We start from the raw sequence: 22591 nt of genomic DNA, 5'->3' as shown, positions 1-22591 counted from the left end.
GTTTTTGGTTTATTGAAAGATAATCATGGGTAAACCTAAAGTAACTAGAAATCCGCTGAAGGCTTTTAAGAAAATGAGAAATGTTGGAAAGCCAAAGACAATAAAGACGATAACCAAGTGTGTGAACCTAATCTTGCTGGTACTCCTGTCCGTTGGAGTGAAAGTGAGGAAGCAGAGGAAGCTTGGATCAGTTAGTGAAAATTACGAATGTTTTATGGGTGAATCGGATGTGAATGAAGTATTTGATATGTCACTTCTCAACGGATTTTTTGAAAACTGTGTTAGATGTATTCAGTGTAGTGAAGTCGGGCTGGAAGATTCTATAAAAAAAAAACACATCGGACTTGCCAGTGAAAGGAAACTGAAGTGTGGAAAGTGTTCGTACATGACCACCTTTTGGAATAGTGTTTCAGTTAACTCAAAATTAAGAAAATAGTGCAAAATCTATGAACTAAACATTAGATTTGTTGATTCCTTGCGTACAATTGGTAAGGGGGCTACTGCAGGTGCAGTTTTCTGTGGGATGATGAATCTTTCAAATCCTCCAACCAAGTTTACGAACTATAATAGATTTATAGGCTCTGTATAGATGCCTGTACAGAATCTATGACGAAAGCTTTGGAAGAGACAGTAACAGAAAACGGTGGTAATAGAGACTTGACTGCAGCATTCAATGGTACATGGCATAAACGGGGACACACATCTCTTCATGGTGAAGTATCTGTCACCAGTATGTACGCAGGCAAAGTTTTAGATGTAGCAGTAACATCTAAATATTGCAGGTGCCGACAAGAAAATAAAGGTACACATGAAAATATTGCACAGATAACTATTGTGGCAGTACTGAAGGATTGGAAGTGGCTGATGTTGCTTGCATATTGCATCGTCCTGTTGCGTGTGATAAAGAGTGATATGTGAATTACCTAGGTGACGGTGATTCTAAAGGTTTCAAATATATTCAAGAATTGAAGTCCTATAGTGATGATGATGTAGTGCAGAAATTTGAGTGTATTGAACACGTAAAGAAACGAACGGGATCAAGACTTCGGCGACTGAAAGCTTCGTAGAAAAAACAGAAACTCGCTGATGGTAAAGGGTTGGATGGGAAGGGACGGTTAACTGACTGTGCAATTGACAAAATACAGAACTATTATGGAATGGCTATTACGTAAAACACAAACAGTGTCGGCGAAATTAAGAAGGCTGTTTGGGCCCTCTTTTTCATATTTTTTAAAGTCCCCGTCATTACTTATGCCCCAAAGGAGAAAACAGTTGGTGCAAATACAACAAGGGATTGCTAACTGGTGAAGTGTACAATGATAAACATAGTCTGTCTGATTCGATAATGAAGGTGAAAAACCTATTTTCGGAGATTTAGCAGCGTCTATACTGATGTAAAAGTGTGTTCACGGAAAAACTCAAAACCCCAAAGAAAGAGTAAATAGTGTTACATGGTCAAGAACCCCCAAGACTGTTTCAAATGGCTCTGAGCACTACGGGACTTAACATCTGTGGTCATCAGTCCCCTAGAACTTAGAACTACTTAAACCTAACTAACCTAAGGGCATCATAAACTTCCATGCCCGAGGCAGGATTCCAACGTGCGACCGTAGCAGTCGCGCGGTTCCGGACTGCGCGCCTAGAACCGCTAGACCACCGCGGCCGGCCAAGACTGTGTTTGTTGGAATAGAAACACTTCACTTTGGTGTATGATGCTGCAGCTACTTTCAATGATAGCGACGTTGTAAGGTGCAAATATTTCGAAATATGGGAATAAAGATAGGTTTCAACATGGTGCAAACGGTGCTTGCTTTAGACAAGCTACGTCTTCGGGCCGCTAACAGGGCTGTAAATAGTCTAGAAATATAAGCCAGAGTAAGCAGGAGGACAAAGAGGAAGCAGGAGGAGGAGTTTGCAGAAGATGAAGATAATTCATCCTATGGACCTGGAATGCACTATAAAAGTAAACTTTGTCGCTAGATTCCCAAAAGTTTTATTTTTTCATGGAAATTCTCAGGATCTACCAAAGCAATTTGCTTCAAATTATCATAAAATGTTACACAGACCCTTCTGCATAACTTAACACAGCCTTTTTCCAAAAACCTGTATATTTTTGAATTTATAAACCAAAATGACACCAAAAAGTAGTGACTTTTCATTACAATAGAAAAAATTAATCTGTAACAACTGAATTCAAATTTTTAAAAATCCTAGTGTTAAGTTGTAGCCAATACTCCAAGAAACAACCTGTAAAAATTTAAACTTCCTAAAATGGCTCAAATGGCTCTGAGCACTATGGGACTTAAAATCTGAGGTCATCAGTCCCCTAGAACGTAGAACTAATTAAACCTAACTAACCTAAGGGCACCACACACATCCATGCCCGAAGCAGGATTCGAACCTGCCACCGTACAGTCGCCCAGTTCCGGACTGAAGCGCCCAGAACGGATCGGCTATAGCGGCCGGCTTAAACTTCCTAGCTCAAATACTTTCTGGGAAAACATGTAATTTGTAAGCGCTATTTTAACATTAGAAAGCTATGATTTTCCGGAGCCCCTTAGAGTCGGCTTTCAAACGTTTGGCACAACCATCACAAAAATGAACTAAAATTTCAAGACGAGGCTGCCGGGAAACGGCTATAGCGATGTTAACACGATCAAGTGGTGATGCTCTCATGCAGGGCTGCGTGCAGCCAGAAGACCAGAAGATAGTCATTAACCATAATTCTTCTTGGCCCAACTTTGTACGACGATCCAAGATCAAATACGATTGTTGTAACTGGAAATACAGGGTGACCAAAAGGCCCGTTAACATTTGAAAATTCATTACTTCACGAAATAATCAGAGGTAAAAATTTACAAACATGCTTGAAATGACAAGGGGGTTTATTGAAACTAAAAAAGGGCAGAAAGTGACGAACAAATGGCGCTTCATATTATACAAGAGTAATTGACAGAATAACAATTGATTTTTAGCAAAGACGATGTTCTTTATAACAAATTCTCAACATGACGCCTAACGAAAACATCTGTAGCCGAGGGGCAATGTTTTGAACAGCACTTCACAGCATATCAGTAGGTATGGTGAGAAATTGCCATCGGATGTTGCTTTGTAGCATGTATGTTGAGAAATTGCCGTCGGATGCTTCTAAAATCCTTAACTAACTCGGACGATTGCGGTAGACTTGCGATTTCAGGTAACCTCATAATCAACAATCACAGCAGTTGAAGTCTGGGGACTTAGGAAGTCAAGCACGGCAGAAGTGCAGGCTCAGCACGCGATTCTCACCAAATGATTTGCGTAAAAGTACTTTTACGCAAGTAGCAATATAGGATGGAGTGTCATCCAACGTAAAGGCCGTACCTTGCAAGAGGTATTTATCAGCCAGGCTAGGGATGATGCGATGCTGTAACATACGGACGTATTTCACACCCTACACTCCGACAACTTGAAAAACAGTACCCCGCGTTTCTTCGAAAAACGGATCCGACCATGATTGATGTGGTAAATCAACATCACACCGTTACTTTCCTGTCATCTTGTAAGTCCACACCACACCGTGACTTCACACAGTGGGGTTTCTGTGCTGGCGCTCCATCGGGTGGGAACTCAGAATTATGTCACTATAATGGAAGAACCGAATAGTTTCTTCAGTATTGCACTGCCCTTTTGGTATAGTTGCCTTTACTGAATTATTGAAGGAGACCAACAGCAGCCAGAATTTTAAAAATAATAAACAATAATAATGTGGACAAATCATTGGATATCAACTGAATAATTAATCCATCAGTAACGTTTGAATCCTTCTGTAGGTGATGAAGTCGACTATAGTAATGTGACTGTGAAGAGAAAACATGAAGGAACAACAACGGCTAAGCCAAGGCTAGGCGGACCTCTTGCACTGACGACGGGGACGAGAGAAATCACTCGTGATTTCCAAAGTTCTACCAACAGTCCAGCTAGCACAACAGCTGTGTGCAGCCGCTTTAAAAGAACGAGATGGAGGAGCAGCGCCTTGTAGGCCACACACTTCTGTAGGCACCGCTAAGCGACGCGTGAGGTGATGTCAAGACATACGCCACAGAACAATGGGTGAGTGGAAATGAGTTATTTGGATTGATGCATCACGCTGTTCCCTCCTGGAATGTGATAGAAGGGTTCCTGTTTGACGAATCCCTGCAGAACGTTATCTGCCGTCGTGAATAGTCCTAACAGTGAGCTATGGAGGAGATGGTGCTTTTCGTCGTTATAGCGTGCTCCCCTTATTGCACTTACGAAAACGTTGAATGGGGAAGGATGTTAACACATATTACAGCATTGTGGCCAGCCGGTGTGGCCGAGAGGTTCTAGGCCCTTCAGTCTGGAACCGCTCGACTGCTACGGTCGCAGGTTCGAATCCTGCCTCGGGGATGGATGTGTGTGATGTCGTTAGGTTATTTAGGTTTAAGTAGTTCTAAGTCTAGGGGACTGATAACCTCAGCTGTTAAGTCCCATAGTGCTCGGAGCAATTTGAACCATTTTTGAACAGCATTGTGTACGGTCGAGGAATATTTCGGAGACCATGACTGTATCAGTACGACATTGCACTCTGTTGTGAAGCATCATCTGTGAAACAGTTGTTCTGGACAGTAACATTCCTGAAATGGACTATACTGAACACAAGGGGACACATTTAAGATGAATTACAACGTCGACTTCACTCCTGCCCCCACGTTCATCTTCTCTAGTTTCGGGTCTTGAGGTAGAATGCACTACCATTCCACTACAGCCATTCAGACACCTCACTCAAAGAGAAAGAGCACCAGTAGCGTTCAACCCGTTGCAAAGCGGGACGGAGAGGGGGGGGGGGGGGGAGGGGTTGACACACCTCATACACTACTGGCCATTAAAACTGCTACACCACGAAGATGACTTGCTACAGACGCGAAATTTAACCGACAGAAAGAAGATGCTGTGATATGCAAATGATTCGCTTTTCAGAGGATTCACACGAGGTTGGCACCGGTGTCGACACCTGCAACGTGCTGCCGTGAGGAAAGCTGCCAACCGATTTCTCATACACAAACAGCATTTGACCGGCGTTGCCTGGTGAAACGTTGTTGTGATACCGTAAGGAGAAGAAATGCGTACCATCACGTTTCCGACTTTGATAAAGGTCGGATTGTAGCCTATCGCGATTGGGGTTTATCGTATCGCGACATTGCTCCTAGCGTTGGTCGTGATCCAATGACTGTTAACAGAATATGGAATCGGTGGGTTAGGGAGGGTAATACGGAACGCGGTGCTGGATCCCAACGGCCTCGTATCACTAGCAGTCGAGATGACAGGCATCTTATCCGCATGGCTGTAACGGATCGTGCAGCCACGTCTCGATACCTGAGTCAACAGATGGGAACGTTTGCAAGACAACAACCATCTGCACGAAAAGTTCGACGACGTTTGCAGCAGCATGGACTATCAGCTCGGAGACCATGGATGCGATTACTCTCTACGCTGCATCACAGACAGGAGCGCCTTCGATGGTCTACTCAACGACGAACCTGGGTGCACGAATGGCAAAACGTCATTTTTTCAGATTAATCCAGGTTCTAATTACAGCATCAGGATGGTCGCATCTGTGTTTGACGACATCGCGGTGAACGCACATTAGAATCGTGTATTCGTCATCGCCATACTGGCGCATCACCCGGCGTGATGGTATGGGGTGCCATTGGTTACACATCTCGGTCATCTTTTTTCGCACTGACGGCACTTTGAACAGTGGACGCTACATTTCAGATATGTTACGACCCGTGGCTCTACCCTTCATTCGATCCCTGCGAAGCCCTACATTTCAGCAGGATAACGCACGACCGTATGTTGCACGTCCTGTACGGGCCTTTCTGGATACAGAAAATGTTCGACTGCTGCCCTGGCCAGCACATTCTCCAGATCTCTCACCAATTGAAAACGTCTGGTCAATGGTGGCCGAGCAACTTGTTCGTCACAATACGCAAGTCACTACTCTTGATGAACTGTGGTATCGTGTTGAAGCTGCATGGGCAGTTGTACCTGTACACGCCATCCAAGCTGTGCCTCAATACCCAGGCGTATAAAGGCCGTTATTATGGCCAGACGTGGTTGTTCTGGGTACTGATTTCTCAGGATCTATGCACCCAAATTGCGTGAAAATGTAATCACATGTCAGTTCTAGTATAATATGTCGAATGAGTGCCCGTTTATCATCTGCATTTCTTCTTGTTGTAGCAATTTTAATGACCAGTAGTGTATTAATGTCCACGAACAGGAGTCCGGATACCTTTGGTCACATGTGTTGCCGCTAGGTCGGTCACCTCCTCACTAAGCTATGCGGCAAAAATGTTGTTGGTGGCTCGGGTGCACTAATTTCTTTGAAGTGGAAATCTTCCGAGTGTAGCAGGCAAGTGAGGCTTTCAGTACGGCACTCATTTAATGTGCGTGCATTCACTGTTGGAGATTACCTCATTAATACTTTACTTATGCCCTTTAGTGATCAGTGGGACATATGTGTCCAACATATGAATTTATTTCCCTAATTCACAGGGATATGGAAGACCCAGATCTGTGTTGCGCTGCGATCTAGTATTGAATGTATCATCTGTTTGGGGCCAACAGGCTCATTGTTGGGACCTAATGCGCGAGATATCACTTAATTGTTTCAGTTGTGGGTTGTGTGTCTTATATTTTGTCGGTTTTATGTAATTTTTTTCTCCTGCCTGCGATAGATAAGCTCGGTAAAGGTATTTGTCTTTTTACACTGTTTGCTAGAAATATACGTACATGTTCACGCATTTATTGATAAAACACTTTTAAATTCATTTAGTGGTTTTGCCTTATGTGTGTGAGAACTTCTCTTTGTGTCTTTTGATGATATTAATGTATATATATATATATATATATATATATATATATATATATATATATATATATATGTTTTACTCGGTGCTACAATCTTATTTTATTTCGCTTGATTTCATATGAGATGGAAGACTCCATACAGACCTCTTTTTTGAGGCATTTCTCCCAGTTGAAAGATGCCTTACGAAAGCAAAGTGAAAAATGTTGGTTACATTTTTCTCCGTTATTACAGTTCCACATGACGAAACTGTTTACCATCGCAACGTCCAAAAGAATAATAGAAAGTGACCTACTGCCAACAGCATATCTTTTTCTGCCTTGGGCGAACATATCTATAGCTCGCGTTATAGTTGTGTACTCTGCTAAGGACGCAGGACAGGATTTGACTGAGATTCTGCCATCTCTAATTAATCTTCTATCTTTCTGGTGATGAGAGAAGTAACTGGCTTATTATCTTGGAATTTGTTTGACATAATAATGGTACTTACACAATAATGGTACTTACTTTCTTCTTTTTACAGATTCTAACCCCAAGTAGCCGGTTCTAGGCGCTTCAGTCCGGTACCGCGCTGCTGCTACGGTCGCAGGTTCGAATCCTTCCTCGGGCATGGATGCGTGTGATGTCCTTAGGTTAGTTAGGTTTAAGTAGTTCTAAGTCTAGGGGACTGATGACCTCAGATGTCAAGTCCCTTAGTGCTTAGAGCCATTTGAACCATTCTAACCCCAAGTAAAAATATAATTTAAATGGGATGTATATGTCTTGCTGGTTCGAGGAGGAATAAATTTAGGGAACCATTTATTCTTCCTTGAGTCCAGTGGTACATTTACGTTAAGATATAATTAGCCAAAGAGTTTGAAAAAGCGACTCTGGCAGGATGTGGCAAGTATTATTTAGCAATCGGAGATCTCTGGCAACTGTCGACAACGTTTCTTGGTGTTGCTGTACAACAATCTATTTACAGCAGCTGTTTGTTTAGCTCAATACGTTATCTGGCACGTTTGTTATTCTGGGAACGAATGCTAACCGCAAGATACTGTGAAGGAACACATGCGCTTCAGTACTGTGCCAGGAACAATCCTACCACGAAACAGCTTTTACGTAAACAGATGTTCTTCGAATACTTTATTTACATCACATTATGTCAGCGGTGCGTTCCCATCTACAAATAGTCTCCTGCGAACTGTTATCATGAAGTCTTAGGGAAAGAGAGCGTTGAGCATCGGATCTCTACAAATTCTTATCTGATTATACGATCCGTTTCATCGTAATGGAAATGTGAGTCTGTGTTCTATAATTCAGTGTCTTCCCTGAAGACTGTGTGCAACTAATACAATTTTGTAATTTTTGCTTATTTTTTTCGGAACTGAAGCCAGGTTTCGTCTGATTGTGAAACGCTACTGGCAGTGTAAAATTAGATATATAATTTAAATTACATCTAGCAAGTGCAGATTCTCAAATTTTGCCAGTAAAACTAAAAGGATTTCTGTGTTTCACGTGACTTTACTTAAAGCGTTACTGGCAATTGTGGAAAATTTTTGTTGCTCACAACGCTGCTTCCAGTTTGAGGCTATAATCATCTGCTTGTTTTGCAACAAGTACTTTTTCGTGCTGAGCAATTACATACATCTATTTGCTGCATTTTCTTCTTTATCATCCTGGATTCCCCATCACGGGAACAAGACACCACTCATATTTGTAGCATACATAAACAATTAGTCGAACAGCATAAAAAAGTACTATCAGCCATCTCGCGGACGAGCGTCATGGCTCAGTAATGTTAGTAGATTGGACGGGTACTGAAATGTTTGATAATATTAGAATACTGTAACTCTTACACAGGATTTTTTTTTTTTTACCTACCGTGTACAAATGAGGAATTCTATCGCTTGTACTTTTTCCTCAAGCTGTTGTCAAACACTGAACAATGTGTAAAGTTCGGTTAGTCTTCATCTTTCCCGCATTTGCATTGTTTATCTTAATTCTTCTCTTTGCACTAAATACTCTGTGAACTCGATTTACCAATTATTCTAATGGTTTTTCTTTCATCTGGGCCGGCCACTGTGGCCGAGTGGTTCTAGGCGCTTCAGTCGGGAACCGCGCTGCTGCTACGGTCGCAGGTTCGAATCCTGCCTCGGGCATGGATGTGTGTGATGTCCTTAGGTTAATTAGGCTTATGTCTAGGGGACTGATGACCTCAGTTGTTAAGTCCCATCGTGCTTAGAGCCGTTTGAACCATCTGAACCTTTCATCTGGAAAAACTTGATAATATCCTGACCACAGGAACTGTTCGTTTAGCATGGGAACGTGTTGCGTCAGTGGAGAACCATGTTTTACATTATGCACTGAACGGTGTGCTGCTAAATATACACTTCTAAAAAAGTTTTGCATCACCTCGGTTCCGATAGTTCCGAAATCTGAACAGAAAATTGGAACAGAAATCAACATAAACATCAGTACTGCCACTGTTATTGCTCATGAAAACCACACATTACATGTTGTACAACCATAAAGCGAGACCTTCAGAGGTGGGGGTCCAGATTGCTGTACACACTGGTACCTCTAATAGCCAGTAGCACGTCCTCTTGCATTGATGCATGCCTGTATTCATCGTGGCACACTATCCACAAGTTCATCAAGGCACTGTTGGTCCAGATTGTCCCACTCCTCAACGGCGACTCGGCATAGATCCCTCAGAGTGGTTGGTGGGTCACGTCGTCCATAAACAGCCCTTTTCAATCTATGCAGGCATGTTCGGTACGGTTTATGTCTGGAGAACATGCTTGTCACTCTAGTCGAGCGATGTCATTATCCTGAAGGAAGTCATTCACAAGATGTGCACGATGGGGGGCGTGAATTGTCATCCATGAAGACGAATGCCTCGCCAACATGCTGCCGATATGGGTGCACTATCTGTCGGAGGATGGCATTCATGTATCGTACAGGCAGGCGCCTTCCATGACCACCAGCGGCGTGCGTCGGCTCCACATAATGCCACCCCAAAACATCAGGGAACCTCCACCTTGCTGCACTCGCTGTACAGTGTGTCTAAGGCATTCAGCCTGACCGAGTTGCCTCCAAGCGTGTCTCCGACGATTGCCTAGTTGAAGGCATATGAGACACTCATCGGTGAATAGAACATGATGCCAATCCCGAGTGGTCCATTCGGCATGTTGTTGGGCCCATCTGTAACGCGCTGCACGGTTTCGTGGTTGCAAAGAGGGATCTCGCCACGGACGTCGGGATCGAAGTTGTGCAACATGCAACCTATTGCGCACAGTTTGAGTCGTAATAAGACGTCCCGTGGCTGCACGCAAAGCATTATTCAACATGGTGGCATTGCTGTCAGGGTTCCTCTGAGCCATAATCCGTAGGTAGCGGTCATCCACTGCAGTAGTAGTCCTTGGGCGGAGTGAGCGAAGCTTGTCATCGACAGTTCCCGTCTCCCCGTATCTCCTACATGTCCAAACAACATCACTTTGGTTCACTCCGAGACTCCTGGACACTTCCCTTGTAGAGAGCCGTTCCTGGCACAAAGTAACAATACGGACGCCATCGAACCGTGGGATTGACCGTCTAGGCATGGTTGAACTACAGACAACGCGAGACGTGTACGTTCTTGCTGGTGGAATGACTGGAACTGATCCGCTGTCTAACCCGCTACGTCTAATAAGCGCTACTCATGCATGGTTCTTTACATCTTTGGGCGGGTTAAGTGACATCTCTGAACAGTCAAAGGGACTGTGTCTGTGATACATTATCCACAGTCAACGTCTATCTTCAGGGGTTCTGGGAACCGGGGTGATGCAAAACTTTTTTTGATGTGTGTATTTGTGCATGCACCAGCAGTCTGTTATCAGATCTGATACTTTTCCTATTTCACAGAGCAGGCAAGTCTCCGCTGTCTAATTCTGAGATGAGTGCGGACGTCCACCGCACTTTCGCCTTCTCGTGCCTAAAGGTACTTTGCACAGGTGATAATGAAAGTAGCATGCAGACAACCGACCAGCTTCGCCGTTCCTCAGACGCTCTTTTTCAAGTACCGGGCGCCAACAGTCTGCCCTATGTCGCAGTCCCTCACATCAGTGGATTTCCCCTTTTGCGGCCAATATCATCCAATTCCAAAGAAAGCAGGTGCTAACAGGTTTGAACGTTACCGAACAATCAGTTTGGTAAGTCGTGGTTGCGAAATTCTTTACAGAACAATGGAAAGCTGGTAGTGTGACCTCTGAGAAGATCAGTCTGGGTTCTGGCAAAATGTAGGAACACTTGAGGCAATAGTAGCCCTGTGACTTCCTCTAGAAGATAGGTTAAAGAAAGGCAAATATTCTTTTATAGTGTTTGTAGATTGAGAGAACAGTCTCTTTGAAATTCTGGAAACGAAAGGCTATTTACATCTTATACATAAAAGAAATGGCAGTTATAATAGTCGAGAGGCATGAAAAGGAAGCAGTCGTCGTCGAGGTAGGGTTATAGCCTATTGCTGATGTTCTTCAGTCTGTACATTAAGCAAGCAAAAAGGAAAGCAAAGAAAAATTTGGACTAGGAATTAAAGTCCAGTGAAAAGAAATAAAAGCTTTGAGCTTCGTCAATTACATTGCAATTCTGTCAGAGACATCAAAGGACTTGGAAGAGCAGATCAATGGACTGGATAGTGTCTTGACGGGAGGATATAAGACGAACGTCAACAAAAGCAAAACAAGGATAACGGAGCGTAGTCGAATTAAATCAGGTGATGCTAAGGGAATAAGATTAGGAAACGAGAAACTTAAAGTAGTAGATGAGTTATGCTATTTTGGCAGCAAAATAACCGATTAAGGTCGAAGTAGAGAGGATACAAAACGATGACTGGCAATGGCCAGAAAACAGTTTCTGAAGAAGCGAAGTTTGTTCACATCTAAAACAGACTTAAGTGTCAGATAATCTTTCCTGAAAGATATTTGTATATAGTGTAGGCATGCATGGAAGTGAAAGAATGGATGATAAACAGTTCGCACGAGAAGAGACTAGGAACTTTTGAAATCTGGTGCTACCGAAGAATGCTGAAGAGTAGATGGATGGATCACCTGATTAATGAGGAAGGACTAAACAGAACAGAGGTGAAAATACGTGTGTGGCACAACCTGACTAGGTGAAGGGATCAGTTGATGGGACACATAATATTCTGAGACATCAAGAGACGAATACAGTAAGCAGATTCAGAAGGATGTCGGTTGCAGTAGTTATTCGGATATGAAGAGACTTGAATAGGTTGGAGCATTATAAAGAGCTCCATCAAATCAGTAATGGGAGTGAAGAAAACAACAGCAATATTAATAAGACACATAAACTTTTATGACACAGTTTGATGTAGAGAGTCTATAATATCAAAACGTATACAATACAGAGAGTGAGATGGCATAGGTGGCAAACACGCAGTTTTCGTTGTGGCGTGTAATAACGCAATATCAAAATCGCATCGCCCTCCGCTTATGTCGTAAAAGCGTTTTAAAAATCGTTTTGTGAGCGACATGTTATTGCCACTCAAATATCCTCCAAGGCGCTGGATCGTGCAGAAACTTGCAGTACTTTGAAATATTTCCTTCTTATTTTTATTGTTACGAAAGTAAATGCACCAGTACTTCCTGGTACGCAAATAGGAAATAAAGTACACCAACTCACGTGATTTCGCAATTAAACACTTTTTTTTTGAGTCGTCGTTCTTGTGACTGGTTTCATGCGGCCCGAAACGAATTCCTCTCCTGTGCCAACCTCTTCATCTCAGAGTAGCACTTGCAACCTACAACCTGAATTATTTGCCGGATGTGTTCCAGTCTCTATCTTCCTCTACAGCTCTCTCTAGTATCATAGAAGTCATTCCATGACGTCTTAACAGATGTCCTACCAGCCTGTCCTGTCTTCTTGTCAGTGTTTTCCATATATTCCTTTCCTCGCTGATTCTGCGGAGAATCTCCTCATTCCCTACCTTATCAGTCCATCTATTTTTCAACATCCTTCTGTTGTACTACATCTCAAATGCTTGGATTCTCTTGTTTTCCAGTTTTCCACAGTCCTAGTTTCACTACCGTACAATGCTGTACTCCAACCGCATATTCTCAGAAATTTCTGTCTCAAATTAGTGTCTATTTTTGATACTAAGAGACTTCTCTTCGCCATAAATGCCCTTTTTGCCAGTGCTAGTCTGCTCTTTTATATCCTCCTTGTTCCATTCGCCGTGGGTTATTTTGCCGCATAGATGGCAGAATTCCTTAACTTCGCCTACTCCGTGATCACCAATCCTGATGATAAGTTTCTCGCTGTTCTCATTTCTGCTGGTTCTCATTGGTTTCGTCTTTCTTCGACTTACTCTCAGTCCATATTATTTACTGATTAGACTGTTTACTCCACTCAGTTGATCATGTAATTCTTCTTCACATTCCGCGATGATCAGTGTCAATTTCTAATTCTTGTAAGAGTCCCTGAAAAGCTTCAATGTCGTCTTTGGAACGTCCTGCCAAAATAATATGTCGTAAATGTTCAGGTAATTTGATTAAGCAAATGCGGATGAGTTCTGAGGGGCTGTATGGGTTTGACAGGTACTGATTCTTGTGCAACATGTCTTCAAAATATTTCTCAAGACTGGAAAATTCAGATTGTTCGAAATGTTTCATCATTATGATGCTATGTTTTACTCGGTCTTGTGTAGCTTGAGACCAATATGCTGAGAGGAAGGCATGGTAAAATTCTCCTTCACTGTGACAATCGTGAATGACCGATCGCATTCTTACAGCTGGTTCATTCTCTAAGTAGCCACACATAAATTCTAATCTGTGCTCTAATGACCAGTTGGGAGGAAAACAATGAGAGAATTGATGGAGCCATGCTTGTGGATGAATGTCGTTGCCTGAATTCTTAAATGTTTTGAATTTACGTGTATTAATGAACAGCTTATAGTCAAAATGATAATGTCGGCGAGTCACATGTCGGTCATTGTTACGTCGTTTCGGCGGTTCCATCTCAAAATTCGGTGTGCCTTGCCAATTTCTTTCATAATTTCCGAAGTGTCCTGTGTTATTATTTTGTGGTTGTTCCGTATTTCTAAGTCCCTCTTCCCATGTTGGAGCGCGAGTGCTCTCTGAAATATGTTATTTTTGTATTACTTGTGTCAGCTGATCTTGTACTTCCCGGATTTCTCTTTGGTGTTGCGTATTAATTTGATTCTGATTTTGTTTGAATTTCCTAATTTGTTCGCACTCTTCTGTGTCATTAAAGACTACCGGTTTTGTGTCATTCAGATTATCATCTAGCTTCGTAGATAAATTATTTAGCTGATCCGAAAGTTCAACTACTTTCTCTGATAATGAACTAATTTCCCCATGTGTCTTTCTACTGTGTCCTTTAAGTTTTTGTGAGTTTTTGCAAGTTGCGTAACCGAATCGGCAGATGCAACTGAGTCAATTTTAGCTTGCAAGATCTCATGATTTTCATAAACAATAATTTGCAGTTCTTTTATGGCTGCTTCGTGATTCTGTAATGCATTTTCATGCCGCGAAAAAATAGGTTGAAAATGCTCACAAATTTGTGTTTTTACGTCGTTACAGACTTTTTGACATTTCGATTCGATTTTATGTAACTCAGTAGTTAAATCTTCACGTGTTTGTTCAAGCGTGGTGTGAAGATTTTGTTCCATTGCGTCTAACTGTTGCTGTGTTTGTCTCTGGTGTTGTTCCATTGTGTCTAACTTTTGAAGCTTTTGCTGTGTTTGTCTCTGATTTTGTTCCATTTGTTGCATTAGCTGTAATAACAGATTAGATTAGATTAGATTAGATTAATACTAGTTCCATGGATCATGAATACGATATTTCGTAATGATGTGGAACGAGTCGAATTTTCCAATACATGACATAATTAGGTTAATTTAACAACATACTTAAGTTAATATAACAACTTTATTTTTTTGTGTTTTTTTGTTTTTCTTTATTTTTTTTTATTTATTTATTTTTTTTCTTAATTTATATCTAAAAATTCCTCTATGGAGTAGAAGGAGTTGTCATTCAGAAATTCTTTTAATTTCTTCTTAAATACTTGTTGGTTATCTGTCAGACTTTTGATACTATTTGGTAAGTGACAAAAGACTTTAGTGCCAGTATAATTCACCCCTTTCTGTGCCAAAGTTAGATTTAATCTTGAATAGTGAAGATCGTCCTTTCTCCTAGTATTGTAGTTATGCACACTGCTATTACTTTTGAATTGGGTTTGGTTGTTAATAACAAATTTCATCAGAGAGTATATATACTGAGAAGCTACTGTGAATATCCCTAGATCCTTAAATAAATGTCTGCAGGATGATCTTGGGTGGACTCCAGCTATTATTCTGATTACACGCTTTTGTGCAATAAATACTTTATTCCTCAGTGATGAATTACCCCAAAATATGATGCCATATGAAAGCAATTAGTGAAAATAGGCGTAGTAAGCTTATTTACTAAGATGTTTATCACCAAAATTTGCAATGACCCTTATTGCATAAGTAGCTGAACTCAAACGTTTCAGCAGATCATCAATGTGTTTCTTCCAATTTAATCTCTCATCAATGGACATACCTAAAAATTTGGAATATTCTACCCTAGCTATATGCTTCTGATTAAGGTCTATATTTATTAATGGCGTCATACCATTCACTGTACGGAACTGTATGTACTGTGTCTTATCAAAATTCAGTGAGAGTCCGTTTACAAGGAACCACTTAGTAATTTTCTGAAAGACAGTATTGACAATTTCATCAGTTAATTCTTGTTTCTCAGGTGTGATTACTATACTTGTATCATCAGCGAAGAGAACTAACTTTGCCTCTTCATGAATATAGAATGGCAAGTCATTAATATATAATAAGAACAACAAAGGACCCAAGACTGACCCTTGTGGAACCCCATTCTTGATAGTTCCCCAGTTTGAGGAATGTGCTGATCTTTGCATGTTACGAGAACTACTTATTTCAACTTTCTGCACTCTTCCAGTTAGGTACAAATTAAACCATTTGTGCACTGTCCCACTCATGCCACAATACTTGAGCTTGTCTAGCAGAATTTCATGATTTACACAATCAAAAGCCTTTGAGAGATCACAAAAAATCCCAATGGGTGGTGTTCGGTTATTCAGATCATTCAAAATTTGACTGGTGAAAGCATATATGGCATTTTCTGTTGAAAAACCTTTCTGGAAACCAAACTGACATTTTGTTAGTACTTCATTTTTACAGATATGTGAAGCTACTCTTGAATACATTACTTTCTCAAAAATTTTGGATAAAGCTGTTAGAAGGGAGATTGGACGGTAATTGTTGACATCAGATCTATCCCCCTTTTTATGCAAAGGTATAACAATAGCATATTTCAGTCTATCAGGGAAAATGCCCTGTTCCAGAGAGCTATTACACAGGTGGCTGAGAATCTTACTTATCTGTTGAGAACAAGCTTTTAGTATTTTGCTGGAAATGCCATCAATTCCATGTGAGTTTTTGCTTTTGAGCAAGTTTATTATTTTCCTAATTTCAGAGGGAGAAGTGGGTGAGATTTCAATTGTATCAAATTGCATAGGTATGGCCTCTTCCATTAACAGCCTAGCATCTTCTAATGAACACCTGGATCCTACTATATCCACAACATTTAGAAAATGATTATTAAAAATATTTTCAACTTCTGACTTTTTGTTCGCAAAGTTTTCATTCAATTTGATGCTAATACTGTCTTCCTCTGCTCTTGGTTGACCTGTTTCTCTTTTAATAATATTCCAAATTGTTTTAATTTTATTATCAGAGTTGCTGATTTCAGACATGATACACATACTCCTGGATTTTTTAATAACTTTTCTTAATATAACACAGTAGTTTTTATAGTTTTTGATAGTTTCTGGGTCACTACTCTTTCTTGCTGTCAGATACATTTCCCTTTTCCAGTTACAAGATATTTTTATACCCTTAGTAAGCCATGGTTTGTTACAAGGTTTCTTACGAGTATATTTAACTATTTTCTTGGGGAAGCAGTTTTCAAATGCATTTACAAAAATGTCATGAAATAAATTATATTTTAAATTGGCATCAGGTTCACGGTACACCTCATCCCAGTTTAACTGCTGTAGGCTTTCCCTGAAATTTGCAATTGTTAAATTGTTGACTGAACGTACTACTTTGGAGGACTCTTTAGTATTGCTGAAAGGAGCTATGTCATATATTGTAACTAGCTGTGCACCATGATCAGAAAGACCATTCTCAACAGGCTGAGCATTTATCTGGTTAAACTTATCTTGGTCTATAAAGAAGTTATCTATCAGTGAGCTGCTATCCTTTACCACCCAAGTAGGAAAATCAATAACGGGTGTCAAATTGAAAGAACCGAGTAATACTTCAAGGTCATTTTTCCTATTACCCTCTTTCAGAGGATCTACATTGAAGTCCCCACAAATAATAATTTGCTTCCCCCTGTCTGACAGATAGCACAACAAGGAGTCCAAATTTTTCAGAAATAGATGAAAATTTCCTGATGGGGACCTATATACAGTTACAATTATAAATGTGCCTTTATTTAATTTAAGCTCACAGGCACATGCTTCTATATGTTTCTCTACACAAAACTTTTTTGTTTCTATACTTTTTGCACAATGATAACTTTTGACATATATGGCAACTCCTCCTTTCTCCATATTTTCTCTCATTACATGTGCAGAGAGCTTATAACACTTACATTTACCTTATCCATATCAGTAACAATGTGATGCTCAGACAGGCATAGTATATCTATTTCATTCTCAGCTTCTAAATCTTCCAAACAAACCAGAAGCTCATCTACTTTATTCTTTAAACTCCCAATATTTTGATGAAATATACTTACATTATTTTTAATTATACTTTTATGAGAACCTTTCCTTATACTAACATTTGCAGTACTCTCCTGTCTGAGTTTCTCATTGTGCTTACGCCTAGTTCCTATACCAGTGGTCACATGGTGTTCAGAGAGGCAGATTATGTCAATTGGGTTGGGTGACTTTAGTTCATCAATCCAATTACCTAGGACTGAGATACAACTTGGTGGAGATAGAATTTCTGGTGATTGGTGAAAATTTATAATTGATAGCTGTGATTGGTGATCCAATGTGCTAGAATTGTGCTGTTGAATTTCTTGCATTAGTGTCCGGAATCTGTTCCTCTACGCTTTTCGGCAGTGCATTTGCACCGGCAACATCCACATTTTGACAAGCAGAGAATGTGTCTTGACTTATTTGAGAAAACGGTGAGGACGCAAAACTTGAATTTACAGTATTTGCAAAATTGTGTCCTGTCATTTCGGATTCCTGAGGCGAGCTATTGCCGACCGATCGATCGATAATGCTTCCCTGTTCACTAATTGTTTCACTGCCTACGCCATTGTTTGCCGCCCGCTCCATTTCCCTATGCACAATTACCAAATTACTATGTTGAACATTAGTTAATTCATTACACGGTGGCGCTAACACACTGCTTACGTCTTCATTGTCGTTTCTCAGTTTACTTTGGAGCCTAGTATTACGTTTTTCACACGCCATAATTGTACAATATTTCACACGATAACACAGAAAAACACAACTTGAAGAGCAAAAATAAGAGAACACATTAACATAGCACTGAAAATAATATCTAGTTAATTGCAAGCGCAGCTGCGAAATACTTGGTGCAAATCTACATGCATGCCACAACAACAATGAAAACTGCAACTACAAAGGAGATTATCTCTACAATTACGCGCCAGCAATAAACAATAGCTACACTAATTACATAAACTACAAGAAAAAAAATCAGAAGATTCCAGTGAGGTATCCTCGGCTAAGGGTCGACATATGAAACGTCCCCTTTTGAAAAATTATACATGACTGTGTTTAAACTGACACACAATATTTTTAGCGCAACGCAATCTGACTTTCAAAAATCCCTAAAAAAGAATGGCCCTGACTAACATTAACCTATGCGTTTCACAAATCGCTTACCTCACAAAAATCTTGGTTACTCGAACTACTGCAATACAGCGAGCGCCACTACTGCCAGCTAAATAAAAGATTCAAACTACGGAAGGCACTAACTACTGATAGGCATAGTTAGCAAATGAAAGATTTTGATAGAGAACAAACAATGTATTTACCTTAATAGTGTTGAAAAATCATAATATACATAGCAGTTCATGATATCCAGTATTACAAATTTCAAAACTCCGCCACCTCTCTACCCACATCCACCACTGCTGGCGGCTCACCTCCAACTGCGCAACGCTACGCGCTGTTCACATCCAGCTGCCGCTGCCCAACACTACAATGGCAGACAACAATGCAAACTAGCCACAGACTGCACACAGCACAGCCAGTGATTTTCATACAGAGCGCTACGTAACGTTGCCAATAAGAAAACATAAACAGCCTACTTACACATTTAACACTGTTGAACGTTTTCTCCAGGTCAGCAAATCCTGTGAACGTGTGTTGATTTCTTTTTAGCCTTGCATCCATTATCAACCACAGCGTAAGGACTGCCTCTCTTGTGCCTTTACCTAGTCGTCATCTAACATATCCTCAATTTTCTTTTCTTTTCTTCTGTACGTGTACAGGTCAGCAACGTGGATGCATGAACTGTTAAACTGATCGTGCGTTAATTCAGGCCCATGTCGGCTCTCGCAATGTTCGGAATTGTGTGGATGATGTTCTTCAGAACGGCAGACGGGATATTGCCCGACGCGTACATTCTGCACAGCAACGTGAATAGTCGTTTTGTGGCCACTTCCTCCAATGATTTTTCTCTTTTACCTTATTCAATCTTAAGTCTTCAAAAAAATGGTTCAAATGGCTCCAAGCACTATGGGTCTTAACATCTGAGGTCATCAGTCCCCAAGACTTAGAACTACTTAAACCTAACTAACCTAAGGACATCACATACATCCATGCCCGAGGCAGGATTCGAACCTGCGACTGTAGCAGCAGCCCGGTTCCAGACTGAAGCGCCTAGAACCGCTCGGCCACAGGGGCTGGCTCTTAAGTGTTCCATAGTTATTTTAAACTGTGATTCTAATACTGGATCTCCTACCTCTATCGATTCTTGTTTCGTCTTCTATCACGTCTAAAGGCAAAGCTTTCCCTCATAGAGTCTTTCAGTGCACTCTTTTCACCTGTGCGATCTTTCCTCTTCATTTAACTGTGCAGTTCCCATACCACATTCAATATTATCACTCTCGCTTTTAATTTCACAAAAGGTTGACTTGACTTTTCTATATGCTAAACAGTTCTTCGACAATCATTTCTTTATCGATTTCTTCACATTTTTCTTCCAGCCGTTTCGCCTTAGCTTTCCTGCACTTCCTATGTATATCATACTTAAGTTGGTTGTATGTTTGTATTCCTAAATTTACTGAACATTTTTGTACTTCTTTCTTTCATCCATAAACCCAAGTATTTCTTCTGTCATCCAAGGTTCCTTCGCAGTTCCTTTCTATGTACCTTATTTTTTCTTTCTTGCCCCTGTTACATATGTCCCTTCCTCTTCAATTAACTATCTGCAAACTATTCCTTATCGCAGTATCTCACTTCAAGCGTTTCAGTTTATTTGTTCAAATGTGTGTGAAATCTTATGGGATTTAACTGCTAAGGTCATCAGTCCCTAAGCTTACACACTACATAACCTAAATTATCCTAAGGACAAACACACACGCCCATGCCCGAGGGAGGACTCGAACCTCCGCCGGGACCAGCCGCACAGTCCACGACTGGAGCTCCTGAGACGGCTCGGCTAATCCCGCGCGGCGTTTCGGTTTATTGCCTAGTATTTCTGTATCTCATTTCTTTGCGCATGTTGGTCACTGAAGTGTGGGGAATGAAATATTTGATGTAAGTTAATTGATTTTTTGTTTTCTGGATGTCAAGCTCGATGATAGCTAATCAAACCGTAAGTCAACTCTTCACTGTGTGTGTGCAAATTATCCGAATGAATGGTATTATCAAAACAATTTATCAAAATGAAGAAAAGGAAGGAACCGTCATTAAATATAGGCTCTCAGGATGCTTGGACTGGGAAGACATGGCAATAATGGGTTTGTAAGAAGTTGACTTGTTAACTGTATCTCAACAACTCTCGAATTGGTCGCCAGCAGTGCAGAGTTGGCTTTGGCATCGATCTCCAGCAGGTGTGTCTTTTGTTGTTATAAGTTCTAGGAGTGGGAAGTGCGTGATGCAGAACTGACTGCCGACAATAGTTGAATGGCCCGCTCCATGTGTGCAGGTGAAAGGATTAGTGCCATCTTTCGCTTGCGAATCTAACGCGGCTTCGCGTTTCCTGTTCATGTAGTTACTTTACGATGGTTTGGCTCTCGGACTGCGACGAAGCTCGTATTGCAGAAGTGGCACCCAAGAAATGGGTTTTGATGGGATGAGGATGGCCATGAGAATGACTCGTTGGCTGAGGAGTCAAAACTCTGATCAGTATTGGAATCGGATTGCAAAAGCAGCATCAGGTGGGAGACTGCAGACTGGCTTGAGTAAAGGAACCAAAGTCAAATGTTCATTGGAATAAGTACTGGAGTGAAATCCAGCAAAAGCTGGAAAGGGGGTCAGAACCACATGGAGTAGTCTGAAGTCAGAAGAGGATCAGATCAGAACCAATGTCAAGTGCAGACTTAGTACCAACTACCAAGTTCTGAAATAAAGTCTCAACATGAAACCTCTTGAAAGAATTATTATGGAGCCTCACTCACCAATAAGAGTCTTCACCAGGAAAGTTCACCAAATGCGCTCACCTAAGCTCAACATTCTGCCAAAAAGAAACTCTCTACACACTCTAGATAGCCAATTTTTATGCAGGTCTACACTTCCAGAGCTTTAAAAGTTAATCATCACATTTTATCATTGGCTGACGATGTATCAGTGCCAGCCAATAGACAGTTCCTCCTGATCAGTGCTCCTCTTCTTGATACATTTCAGGGTGCCGACGTTCCTCTGAATTCTCTCAAAAGTCCCCAAAATATTTTATTTTCGACCAGTTGTCATTTACAGACTTCCACGTACATGCATCTAGCAAGCGTTCACACAGTTTTATCCCGCAGATGACGGCTCGTTGCAGTCGCGTACAAGCTTACTCCTCGAGAAATCTTCATGTCGCTACAGGATAGTCACACACTTAACAGCAAGGTTATCTCCCCCGTTATGTTTCTCACGGATGTGCGCGTTTAGAGACAGATTGTGTCTTCTTAGCGTAAAACGTTAACTGGAGGCCATTCCTCTCTCCTCAATAATTTTACAATAGGGTCTCTTTAGTGAGGAACTATGATCTTCTCTGCGCATCCACGTTGTCCATGAGTCACGTTTCGAGGAAGAGTTTCCACAGACCAGCAACAAGTCTAAGCAGTCTCCTTTGCGCGGAAAGCCAGTGCTCCCTTGTCACACACTGCCTGTTACAGTCTGGGATTCATTACAAGAGATACCTGTAAATCTCTTACAGTGTTAAAATTGTCTGGCAGCTTGGAAAGAGAGGACGATGAAGGGTCATCAGCAATAGGATATTTCTAGTGGAACAATGGAATGCAAGCAAGAAATGTAGAATTACGTTGTAAGTATTATTTAGGATAATCGGCTTGCACCGTAAATGAACCCAGTAAAGACAATGATCGAATTAACACAAGATCAACTGTTCCTACAGCAACAGGGAAAGGAGGGGTCATACTGCTGGGCTAGCAA

The sequence above is a fragment of the Schistocerca serialis genome, chromosome 8 (assembly GCF_023864345.2).
Source record: "Schistocerca serialis cubense isolate TAMUIC-IGC-003099 chromosome 8, iqSchSeri2.2, whole genome shotgun sequence".
NCBI lineage: Eukaryota > Metazoa > Arthropoda > Insecta > Orthoptera > Acrididae > Schistocerca > Schistocerca serialis.
Note: the sequence above shows the minus strand (reverse complement) of the source record.